Raw genomic sequence first — 14,151 nt, 5'->3', positions numbered from 1 at the left:
AGACTCAGCTGTGTGAGCATGAGGGATTGGAAGAAGATGATCCACAGCTGGCTCTGTTCAGGGACACTAGGAGCAGGAGGCAATCTAGCAGAGCAGAACAGAGGAAAGCAATGAGGCAACTCAGGAAAAGGCAATGAGAAGCCATGCCTTGGGACTGCTGATAAAAGGGGAATGTGTGGGAGGTGCTGGTTGCTGAAGGCAACCATTTGAAGATCTTCTGCTAGAGTCCTGGTCTGTTATTCTTGTTTAACTCTTGTTTAACCTTTTGGTTTAAGTCTTGTTTGAACTTTTCATTTAACTTTTGTTTGAACTCTTTGTAAATAAATTTGGTTGGGTTTTTTCCAGCATGTTGATTATAAAAAGGGGTTGTCCCTGACATTCAAACAGGGCCGGTCGTAGGCTGGAACAGAACAGTAGGTCTTTCACTACCATGTATTTAAGAAGCCAACAATTTCAGTTTGTTCAGTATTTTGAGTTTGAATAGAATGAAGAAAAACGACCAAGGCTTTTGAATCATTTGGGTAAGCCAGAATTGGCTGTCTTTGAGTAGCAGATACAAATTACCTTGAAGAATAGCAAATAGTTATGTGAACTGAATCTAATTCAAGAAAGAAACAGAATTAGAACCCATTGTTTTTCTGAAAAGGTGAGAAAATAAGAATAAGGGTAAGTGATAATTATTAATATTCTATTTTAATGTTATATTAAATATGCTTCAGGGTGATAGATCCATTAAAATGAATAAATCTTCAAAGAATTTATTTTTAACAAAGTAACTTAGAAAATATAAGAATTAATAAAACTAATGCAAAGTGCTTTTTTGCTTCCTATCTTTCCTCTTTTGAATACACACACACAAACACACACATACTATTCTTAAAGTTATTTTACTTGTACATTTCATTTAGTCTTTTTGATATGATAAAGTATTATATTTAAGCTGCTTTCTGGAATTGTATCCTGTCAGTGTGTTTCCTGTTGATGAGGGTTAAGAATTACATATATATTTAGATTGTGCAGGAGAGAGAGAGAATGTGCTTAAAATGATCAATATAGAATGTAATCCTTTGAACCAGATGTTTTCAAAATGTTGAAGGTAAGACTGCAAACCCAACTTTAAAAAATGTATAAACTCACAATGAGACATAAGTTATTTCTGATAGGTGAAACCATCTTCTGTCATATGAAAGCATTTTTCTCCTATTGATTTCAAAAAAAATAGTGGAGAAAACTAGAAGGAAGGAAGAGCCAATTCCTAGCCAGACTAAACAGTACCAATAGTGCTAGCATAACATCTAGACAGCTTAACAGTAGTTAATTCTAAACAATTTCTAACACAGTGAATCCAGTTAGAGTTTTAAAAAAACTGAAGATAAAATGGTTAGATTTCAGCACAGGTTTCATAATCCTCCTAGTCAGTTTATTTAACATTATATATCTATTTACTATACTATACACGTTCGATTGGGAGAATCTCCCCATTTAATTTCTTGAGAATTATTTCTGAACAGATTTATGTAAAGAGACTCATTATGATGTAGTGGTTAAGATACCAGGATACGTAGAAACTGGGAGACTGTGAGTTCTACTCCTGTCTTAATTAATTAATCCAGTACCTAGAATTATACTTTAAGTATATAAATAGAGCAGCTAATTGAATGCTGACCAATTTATATTGCCATCATGCCTCAAAACAACTGAATGAAGAGAGGGTGTGAATATCATGTGTTTTAAATTGAATGTACTTATGGATTTGCCCAAAGAAGCATTCTTGCAGAAGTACATCATTGTGCAAGCTGCTTTTGTTCATTCAGCATTTTCTTCTGTTGAACTTTTATCATTTTTCTTTTTCTTTGGGCATTCTGCTGGAGCAGACCCACAGGAATTATTAATAGTTTCCTAGTAGCTGAATCCAGAAGGCTCACTGCCATTCTCACTCCATCTGAATTATCAGCAACTTTGGAAACTATGGAATGTTTTCTTTTCCTTCCTTGCTTTAGCAGTTAGATATTTCCTAAGTCTGTTTTGTTGATTTTTCCACAATCTTCTTATCACTTATTCAGTACATTTTTTTGGTTTCAGTTGCCTTCCTTTTTTGCAGAATTGAGTTTAAATGCAATCCAAAACTATATTTTTAGTTCTTTTAAACATAAAAATAAAATGTTCATAGTTTGTTTCTCCCATGGAGACTAACAAGTAATTGGTTCATTTATTACCAGCTTTTATAGTTATTATTTATATTCCACTGTGTCCCTCCAATAAAATTCCATACAATTCTGAGCCTACCTTACCTAATAGAAAGATAATGCAGTGTAAATTGTGTGGTAGCTTTAAATTTTAATATCTTGTAAGAATATTGCAGCATGCATCTGGAGTACTAATATTTATTTACAGTATGTAGTCTTCTCAGGCTGACATACCAGTGTGTTTATGCATGTAAATAAATATAATTTTCTCCTCATTATCGAAATCCATATTTTTTTCCAACCAGCTGCATTTATATGTAATTGTGTAAAGAGTCACAAATAAAATGTTTTCCTTAAGTCTTGGACCTTCTTAGGAGCCACCATTATGTAAACATCTCCACTTCAGTTGCTTTGCAACACATAAAGGAAACAAGAAATTATGCCTTTCAGATATTTAGGGACTGTAACTCCTAGAATTCTTAGCCAGAAAAGCCATTGTAGTCCCAACATATGTAAAGAATGTGCCAGATTCAAGAAAAAGTGGTATAGCATATCAGATGTTTCTCTGCTTTCAGAAGGTCAGAAATATGAAGAAAGCGGATTCTTTTGATCATTGGTTTTTGGGAAAGTCAGAAATAACAGAGACATCAGATTTGCTATGCTGATGTCAGATCAGCATAGACTTCCTAAAAGGGGAATACAGTCCAATTGTGACTGAGTACTTTGCTTTGATGGGGTTACTATTTCCTATTAACAATTTGCATGTTTATATTTATGCATGCCATTAAAAGCATTTTAGTTTGTAGAAAAGTTCTTACTAACACTTCACTGTATTTTACAAATTGAAGCCATGCAATTGGAAATAAGCATCACTGAGTTCAATGAAGTCTCTCCCCATTGCTAGAGATAGGCTGAAGTATATATACATGGAGGCATAGGAACTGGCATATGCAGACATAAACACACATAGATTCTCTACAATAGTTGTGATTATTGTAGTTACCAAATATAATTGTCCTTTTTGAGTAGCCCGTAGGGACAGATTATGATGTACAGGTACGCTTAAGTGAATGTGAGTTTGATAAAGACTCACATGCTGATGGACAGAAATGTTAAGGTCATGTTTTCTTTGTTATTTATGTGCATTATTGTGCTAGAGTAGGAAAAGGTATGAAGAGAGGTTGAGCTTAAAGTCCTTACACAGCAGAAAGCAGTGTAGGCCTTCCCCCAGAGTCACTAAAGCTTTATCTAATCTTTCTCAAGAGAAAGTTGTTAGTCTGTCAAGATTCTTGTAAAAGGCATTGCAAAAATAAAGAAGTAACTGCAATCAACTCATGGTTTCTTGTGCCTGACAATGGCAGTGTAAACTGCTGTGATATCAGAGAGGAGAGTCAATACTGCCACTAAACTGAGAGATAAAAAAATGTTTTTTTAAAAAAAATTAAATTAGAACAGAGTTGTTACTGTTTTCTCATGATAAAAATATTTTTAAAATGTAAGGCTTAGAAAGGTAGCTATCTCCCAAATGAAACTTTTTTTTCCAGAATGAAAAACTATCAGGAAGATAATTTAATGCCAAAGGAACAAAAAAACAACACAGTATTTTATAGTCAAATCATGAACATTTAAGATGGATTTGTATTTGAAAACTTCTATATAAGGACAAAGCCCATTAGATTTATTGTAAATCTAGACCACTTGTGAAGCATTTCAAATCCACTGAATTACCTGCCTCACGAAGCCTTTCAGAATGCGATGAAGCTTATTAATGTGCTGGTACGAGCATCTTCCTTGCAAATAACTCAGAAGTCAGAATGTCAAGAAATACACATTTGCTTTTAATAATGCCTATAAGTTGTTGCAAAGCATTTTAGTTTTCATAAGGGCTGGGATGAAAAAAAACTATGCCTACTAAATGTTACTGATCCACCCCTTCTAGCAGCCCTTGACCCAATGTTGGCTTGGTAGGGGAGCTGATGAAAGCCACAAACTTCTAGAGGACTAATATTTTACATTCCTGCAAAGGGTTGGAAGAATATTGGAATATTGGAATATTTTTCCTAAGGAAAAAAATCATTTCCCTGTGATGAAGTAAATTAAGTGTATAAGAGTCACAAAGTGATAGTACTTTTCACTGTATCTATAATTTTTTCCTCAAGTTTGCATTCATCCTGAGATTGGCACCCATGTACTATAAACTTGGCAGTACCCTTTGTGAACAGGCAGTTTGCCATCTCAACAGATGGGTGTTAATGTAGTCATGCACATAGATGAGTTGTGTGCATCCATTTTGATTAGCAAAGGCAGAAATTTTGTATGTGTTACAAGAATAAATTGTTGTGGATCCAGTTCAGGTCACCTACCTTAGAACACTGAAATTCTTGTTAGCATATGTCCAACTTTCTCATTTGTCAGTAAAGATTACAGTTGAGAAATATATAAAAGGGCCATGCAGATCTTGAGAAGGCACTTTCATCTATTGGAAATTTGAGCAAAGCACTCTTTTTAAGCATTGCCACAAAAGAAGCAGTGAATCTCTTTTCACTAGTAATAGAGCCATAGAGTCATACTGAAGTTTCCCTCTGCCAGGTGAAGCAGCTTGTTAAAATGTGAGTTCCTTATTCCCCAAATGCCTATAGATTATAAAAAAGAATCTTTATAAAATAGATTTTTATAGACAGTTATTTAATTTATCTTTACAATTTATAGAGAGCTGAAAATAATAATAAAATTATACTATGTTGTTACAATGTAATACCCCCATAGGTACTATTATATATCTATTCCCAGTCTCCAAAGTGCAAATAATAATAATAATAATAATAATAATAATAATAATAATAATAATAATAATAATAATAATAATAATAATAATAATAATAGGTGAAATCATTACCCCACAGTTGGATTAATGCATGTCTGGAAAACTTTTCAATCAGCAAAACATCTGTACATTTTTGAAAGCAAATACGCAAAAATGGAAAACATTTATAACAGCAAATGGGGAGAACATTGGTGAAATCAACATCAGATGAGGAATCTTCCAAGGGGACTCACTTTCACCACTACTGTTCAACATCGCATTAATTCCATTGACAATAATATTACAAAACACAAAACTGGGATACCACATCTCAAGCCAGCATGATAAGATAAACCATCTACTATACATGGATGACTTAAAACTGTATGCAAAAAGCCACACTGAACTTGAATCAATACTCAACGCAGTTCAACTGTTTAGCAGCGACATCAGAATGGACTTTGGATTTTGAAAATGTGCTATATTATCCATGCAACGAGGAAAAGTGGGAAAAATAGAAGGAATAGAACTGGGAAATGGAAGTATTATGAAAGCACTAGCAAAGGATGACGATTACAAATACCTAGGCATATTGGAAGCAGATAACATCTTGAATGGAAAAGTCAAAGAGTCAACACAAAAGGAATACATCAGAAGAGTCCGCAAAATACTAAAATCAAAGCTGAATGGTGGAAATATAATTAAAGCCATTAATACATGGGCAGTCCCAGTGATACGCTACCCAGCTGGAATTATCAACTGGACATTGGCGGAATTGGAACACCTAGACCGGAAAACGTGTAAACTTTTGAACATGCACCATGGTCTACATCCACGAAGTGACATCGACAGATTGTACCTGCCAAGGAAAATAGGGGGCAGAGGGCTACTGCAAATCCACCAAACCGTAGAAGAAGAAAAACGAAGTTTGAATGACTATGTGAATCAAAGTACAGAAAAATTGCTGCAGGCTGTGAAAACAGAGAGCATTATCAAAATAACAGAAACAAAGGCAGAATATAAGGAAAAACAGCTGGATGATAGATTAAATAGATGGAAAACCAAAGCTTTGCATGGACAACTTTTGAAAAACATTGAAGGAAAATGTGATAACAACTTGACATGGGCATGGCTTAAGATGGGAACCATCAAGAAATAAACAGAAGACTTAATACTGGCTGCTCAAGAACAAGCACTACAAACTAATGCCATGAAAGCGAAGATAAAAAAATCTACTGACAATCCAAATTGCCGACTTTGCAACAACAAAGCTGAAACTGTTTCACATTTAATATGTGAGTACAGCAAAATCACGCAAACTGATTACAAAGCTAGACATGAACAAGTTTCTATAGTAATCCACTGGGCATTGTGTAAAAATTACAACTTGCCTGTGTCCGAAAAGTCGTGGGAACATAGGGTGGAAAAAGTTGCTGAGAATGAGAGGGTGAAGATCTTGTGGGACTTCCGAATACAGACAGATCACCATTTGGAACACAACACGCCAGATATCACAGTTGTAGAGAACCAAAGCGTACAGTTGGTTGATATTGCTGTACCAGGAGGTGCCAGAGTCGAAGAAAAAGAACTGGGAAAAATTACAAAATACCTGGCCATTGAAACTGCATTATTTGAAATGTGCAACAGTGATACCCATTGTCATCAGGGCACTGGGAGCTATGTCCAAAAACTTTGCAAAATACATTAAGAAATTGCAGCTTTCTGCAATAACTCCAGCAAAGCTACAACAAACTGCGCTACTCAGAACATCTTACATTTTAAGGAGATACCTGGTTGATACCTAGGCTGCTGACAGCAACCCGTGTCAACCATTAGTGCCAGTCAATCTGAATGTTCAGTTGATTGAAGTTCATGTTTAATTAATCATCATCATCAACAACATCATCATCATCATAACAGAAACAACAACAGCAACAACTAGGAACTGCTTCCATCCTGCGATGATATCTATAATACCATCAAACATACACATCTGCCTATCTCAGGTCCTTGGTAAGGACTCGATAGTTAGACAAAAATGCCAAATCCAGTCTGAACATTTGGCTGACTGTGCGATGATCAATAATATTAATAAGAATAATGATGATGATGATGATGCCAGAGGTTCAGCTGTACTGTACTGGGCTCATCAGAGAAACTAGACAAAGAGAGTCTTTTCCACAGACAAAATAATGAGACATAATTCACAGAAACCCAATTTGGATCACAGGTTGTAGTGGGTGAATAAGGACTGGACTAAGTGTTAAAGATCCTGACCATCTCTTCACAAGTGGGCAATGGATTTGCTTATAGTACAGCAGTGGTGGTTAAAAAGAATAGAGTATAGGAATTAAAATCCAAAAAAATAAAAATAAAAAATCATATTCAATCTCAAAATGGAAAGCCAAAATAAAGAAATCAAGATCAGATGTGTGTAATTTAAAAAACACAAAAGAACAAAAATTGAGGAATGGATGGATCAAAACAATCCTAATTAAAAATATTGGCTTAGCACCCGAGAAAAATGAAAATTTAGAAATCATAAAGCAACAAACAGGAGGAACAGCTGAGAAAATTGAACACCACATCCAATTTAAGAAAAGTCAGCTATTTCAATCAGACCAGAGGATATTCTACCACTCTTTATAGAACTCTCTGGGTGGTTTACAAGATAAGCTTTATTTGCACATTATCGCCAACAATCTCGTCTTCATTTTACTGACCTTGGAAAGATGGAAGGCTTAGTCAACCTTGAGCCCATCAGGATCACACTCCAGACTGTGGGCAGTTAGCCTGCATTGCTGCACTTTAACCATTTTGCTACCATGTCTATGTTTGGCTTGAATAAATCAAGGGTCTATATATTCTAAATAAACTAGAAGTCCCAGATGAGGCAAGACTAATGTGATAGCTTTAGAACAAAACCTCTTTCTTATATGTTTCCAAAATCCTTTAGATTTGGAGGATTTATTAAAAAGCTACAATCTAACAATTTTATCCTGGTCTCATATCTATAATATGTTAAGATTCATATAGAGCTTACTTGTGGCATTATATATATATGAAGGGTATTTTTTAAAGAAATATCTACTCAAAATTTCTATTCATTGCCACTTTGCTAACTATAAACAGCATTTGTATACATGAGCTGCTGGATAACCTCTACTGCAGTTGCCAATTATGGAGGATCTCAAGCTGTGTTCTAATTACTCAACATACATGAATATAAGGAGAAGAAAATACAATATAGTGTTTCTACATCTTACTTTTTAGCCTAGTATTGATAATTTTAAATTTGGTTGTGCTTGGCATGAAGATTTTACACATGCATATTTAATAACATGACATCACTAGCATAAAAACATCCCATCTCAGATTTCCCATTTTATGCTTTTACCTTAACTTTTCTGTAAGGTTGAGGCAATTCATGTCTTCAGCTATAAATATTGATGGACGTATAATGTAGCAAGCATTATCTGTGTTTCAAAGGGAAAAACAAATTACCGTAGGCAAATGGAAGCTTTGAAGAAAACATGGCTAAAATACATACAGTGTTTTGGACACACATCTTGTAAATATTGGTAGTCTTGTTTTAATAGCCAATCGAATCTCAAAAACAATCAAGCAAACATTAAAACCCAAATTCAAAACAGAGAAATAACTTTATCTAGATCAAATTAGAGTCCGGTGTATTGCCAGGTAATGTCTTACACTTTTCTTTGGTGTTTTTAATTAAAAGAAAATAAATGGGCAGGTGGCAGATTGGAAAGAAAGCATCTGCCCCTAGCATAGTTTTTATTTAGAAAATGCCTCTGAGTTCCACAAATGTCACATAGACTTTCTTTTAAAAAAATATTGAGTTGGCTGTAATTCGGTATTGTTTGGCTAGAGTGTTGTAAAATGCAAACACTTGTTGCAAAGTAAATCAAGGTGACAGTAAGGTTTCTAAATAAGCTGGATGGATGACAAAAACAATCTCAACACTTGCCATATGGCAAATAGATGCTTTGTAACTGGCTAATTCAAGAACTGTGCTATTTTATGAACAGGTAATATCCCTCCTGCCTCCAGAAGTTGAAACACCCAACCATTATTGATACCGAAAAGCTCAACAGGACTGGATGACAGCCACTTAAAATCAAGATTTGAAAAATGGAAAAATGAAATATGTAGAAGACCCCAAAGTACTGGAAAGACAAACATAATATAATGCAGAAAAGTTTGAAATTTAAATTAGAAATGGAGCCACAACTTTTCTTATTACGTATAATTGAGGGGGGAAAAGTAGAAACATAATTATTTAATGAGAGATTACTTAGAGAAAGAATAAGCTTTGCTCAACATTGGAAGAATGACACAATTATTTTATTGGGAATTTAAACTTGGAGAATTGCAAAACTGACAGTAAGCATGCACCATTAAGTAAATTTAAACACAAATGGTTCCCATACATACAGCATGTCGCTTGGCATAGGAAATATACTCACAGTTTAGCTTCTAAGGGGGCCTGAATGAGTACAAGTAATGCAGATTAGCAGATATATAGAAAGGAGGATGTCAGAAACCTAATAGTTTTTTTATTTGTTTTCCTTTTTCTTTTTTCTCTTTTTCTATATTGTTTTGATTCTTGTGCTTCATCTAGTTTTCTTTCATTAACATGTATGTGTATATATACATAAAATACAATGTAAATTAAGCAATTAGCTTAAGACTGAAATATTTCTAAATAATAGAAATGTTCTTTATATAAAAATCTGTTTACTGAAATTATATAATATATCAAGATTTATAACAATATAATAAAAAGAAAAAAATGTTTTAAAAATACCCTGGGCAATGGGAAACCATTTCTATTTAACTGCCAAACTACATGGATCTATATCAATCACTCAAGGTTGAACTGGACTCAAAGGAATATTTTTAAAGCATTCTTTATGGGACTATTTTAAAGAGCACTCAAGCTGGTTTACCAACTGCAATTTTCCCCAAGTGCTAATAATAACTTATTATATAAATTTATTTGCCTCCTGTATCCTACTTTCCTGTGAGAAAAATCAGGAAAGAAAACAATTTCTGGAGCTATTGAGTTACACAGAGGCCATTCAGGGGGACCAGTATACAAAGTAGATATTTTAACAAAATAATATTTAAATCTATGCATCTCAAAAGCAATATGGACCTTAAAAATGGCAACCACATCCTCCTCAGTGAAAGAGTCATTTGTAGAGCAACAACACCATAGACACCTATCAAACGGCTATGAAAGAAAAGTAGCTGTCATCAGATAAATCATATTCAGTGGAGAAAGAGCAATGAAAATATGAAAAACATAAATAAATCACTCAGTCAATAGGAATAAAGGGTAAGTAGAAATCATTGGAGAAATAGCACTCAATGGGAAAATATCCCTTAAAGCAAATTCACAGCAATAAGCATGTCCTAGGATTGGCATTGGAAAAGACTGCATCATACATTTGTTAGGGAAAAGAACAAATGTAATAAGACTCTTTATAAGCTGTTTTGTCATAAAGAGAGAAGTGGAGACAATTTGAGGGTATGTTCTGGAGAAGGAGAAAAAAAATGTGCATTTCTTTTGCACTGGAAATAAGACATTGCAAGTAAAAAGAAAAGGGAGACTGAGAAGCAAGTCAAATATAACAGACACGTAAAAGTGGTTCTGACATAAAGGTGGAGAGGGGGAAGCCAGGCAGATGCAAGAGGATCCTTGTCAATAGTCTTATGCCTGAATTTTTTGCTTGCCTCAGTTCAACATACACCTTGGCTTCCTGAACCCATAATATTTCTCGGGGTGTGAAACAAGACAATTTCAGAGAATGAGCATTGTTAAAACTTTTTTATGTCTGACTGTTCTATGAAAGCTGGGCTTTGGAAAACTAAGGAAACAATGCATGGGAAGTTCTAAATTCAGATCCTGAAAGGGCCAGCAAATTCCTTAGGCCCATAGCTGCAAGTTCAGCTACAGTTACTGGAAATTCTCTAAGTCCTCTGCCTGATTTGTTGTTGACATTGGTCACAATCAGTTCCAATCTGCTATGGAGAGGTGGGCTCCAGATGGTCCAAAGAGGATTCCTTGAATAGGCAAATATTTGCCAGGAGGGAAAAGCTCAAATATGGCTTCCAGTGGCTGTAGCTTCTCTTGAGTGACTTCAGCTACAAATGGTGAGAAAATCACAAAAATGCACTTCTTCTTCTTCTTCTTCTTCTTCTTCTTCTCCTTCTTCTTCTTCTTCTTCTTCTTCTTCTTCTTCTTCTTCTTCTTCTTCTTCTTCTTCTTCTTCTTCTTCTTCTTCTTCTTCTTCTTCTTCTTCTTCTTCTTCTTCTTCTTTTGTAGCTGGCCCTACTCAGGCTTTTTCTGTGTCTACCCAATCTAAATAATTTAGATAGTATAGCTTTCCATTTCTAGCTGTCTCACAAATACATTTTTGGAGAGTTTCTTCTTATTCAGGTGATCATTACTGGTTAGATTTCTAATATTAAGTCAGAATTTTAATAGGTTTCAGGTGCATTTCCTTCATCATCCCAAAATAGGATATTTTACTGTGATAGGAAGAATTGGTGTTAACCATGAGCAAAAGTTCACATTGCAAGATGGATAAGGAGCTAGAGTAGTAGAAAGAAGATGCCCAATATATCCACCATGACTAGATCCTTATGCTTAAGTCTAAATAAGGAAGTATTGGTCACAAAACTGCATCTCACTTATTTTGGCCATATCATGTGTGGCAATTCACTGGAGAAAACAATTATGCTTGGAAGAGTCAATGGTAAAAGGAAACCAGGCCATCAAAGAACACAATGGCTGCACACCAGTCAGAGCATAGAAAAACTCAAAGAAGTAGTGCAAGATCAAAAGATGTGGCGAGACCGGCTGATAGAATCTCCAAGACTCAGATATGACTGAACGTGTAGTATAGCTTTAAGAAGAGACTGGAGAGCCACTTGTCTGGAATGGTATAGCGTCTCCTTGAGCAGAAGGTTGGACTAGAAGACCTCCAAGATCCCTTCCAACTTTGTTATTTGTTATTCATCATTACTGGTATTTCAGGAATTAGATTCTCTCAGAACAATCTACAGGAGGAGAATTTTCTCATAAAAATGAGGCCTTCTTTATAACCATTAAGCTTTTAACAGGTAAAGGGCAACTGACAGCAAATAAATCTGAACAGCAATAAGCTACACTAACTCAAGCAGTTTATCTTTTCCTATTAAAAACTTCTCATTTAACATTATTCAGCTTCGAGCAATAAGGGAATCAGCAATAAGGGAATCAATCAATGGTTCTTGTGTCACTTTCTTGTCCTACTTAGCAGGAATTAGGTCAGATAGAAAAACACTCATCTTAAGCCATAGAAGGGAACTATGGATCATGAAACTTGTTTTCAAAGAAAAGATTTTATTAAGATATGCAACATGCTGGCAGTGACCTTTTTTGGGTTTTATTTTTATCCCCTTATCACTATAGCAATAGCTTTTGGCTCAATAAACAGCTGAGGAAGTTCTGTCGATTTTTATCATCAATGCTACAAATATATGGCAGAAAAGCATCATTGGTAATATTGTGGCATAATTTAGCCTTCAGCCATATTGACTTTCTTTAAAACAATAGCACAGTAATTCTATTCTTCTTGACCAGCAGAATTATTCAAGAAATTTTCCAATTGGTGTGGCCCTGTATTAGCAGGTCTTTTTACACACATAAATAACACCTGCCATATACCAGAATTGAAATCTGGGTAGAGGAAAACAACATCCTCACAGAAGAACAAGCAGATTTTGGACAAAACAGATCTACTATTGATAACTGCTTAGTCTTGAACCATCTAATTGCCAAATGTGCCTATAAGAGGAGACCCCTGTTTGCTGCTTTCATAGACCTTACAGCAGCATTTGATATGGTAAATAGAGACATACTATGGAGTAAATTCACATCGCTTAAAATAGAACCCAGACTCCTGGCTTTGATTAAAGCCCTTTACACAAGTACCTGTTTGAGGGTGCGGTATGGGTTTAATGGGGCCCTGACTAACAGGATTCACACAAATAAAGGGATAAGGCAAGGGTGAATCCTGGCCCCATTATTATTTAGTTTATACATCAATGACTTGCCGGGGTTAATGAAGGATACCATGGTACACATGCCGATGATCCTAAATGCTAACTGTAACAGCTTGCTTTATGCTGATGATATGATTTTATTATCATACTCACAAGTAGGATTACGTAGGCTATTAAGAAGTTTCAGCTCTTATTGCCAGGATAACTCCCTAATCGTTAGCAAATCTAAATAAAAAATAATGGTGTTTGGAAGACATCATCAGAGACATAAGTGGCAATTAGATGGTGAACCAATTGAACAGGTTAATACCTTTATATATTTGGACGTAACTTTTTCCAAGACTGGATCTTGGGCCTGCCATCATCAATGGAGTACATTTAGAGCAAAAGCCAATTTGAATTTACTGCTCAAAATAAAGAACCATAGTTACCCAGGGTCCCTAGCCCCTTTAATTAAGGTTTATAAGGCTAAGGTTACCACAATGTTCTTGTATGGAAGAGAAATTTGGGGTCTTTACCCAACCACAGTCCTAGAACAAACACAGTCCCAGCATTTCAGATGTATTTTGGGTGTAGATCCAAGAACATCTGTTGCAGCAGTTAGAGCTGAATTGGGAATTCATACAATTCAGGCATTATCTAAAATTAGAGGTTATAACTACTGGTGCAAAGTTAATGAAATGGAGACTGATAGACTCCCCAAATTATGCCTACTAGAGCAAATAAAACTACAATCACAAATCTCCTGGATCACCAAACTAACAAATTTTGTAAGAAGCTGTGGCCTTCCTGTTTCTTGCGTAACAGGAGAACAATCTAAAAAAAGAGTTGCCCAAAGAATTAAGGATATAAAAGCACAAAATGATATAGCTATCCTTGGTAAGGTGAGTAATTTGAAATGGCTGATTAAATACAAACGTACTTTTCAAGTAGACAGTTATTTGAAGTTACAACTGCCAAAACATCTTAGGGAGATATTTACGCGAGCAAGATTTGAACAGCTTGACACAATGGTCAGATATGGGAGATTTCATGCTATACCCTACAATGAGCATCTCTGGATTTGCAGAGCAGCAGACCTGGCTC

The sequence above is a fragment of the Vipera ursinii genome (assembly GCF_947247035.1).
Source record: "Vipera ursinii genome assembly, chromosome: 6".
NCBI lineage: Eukaryota > Metazoa > Chordata > Lepidosauria > Squamata > Viperidae > Vipera > Vipera ursinii.
This window is presented reverse-complemented; position numbering follows the sequence as displayed.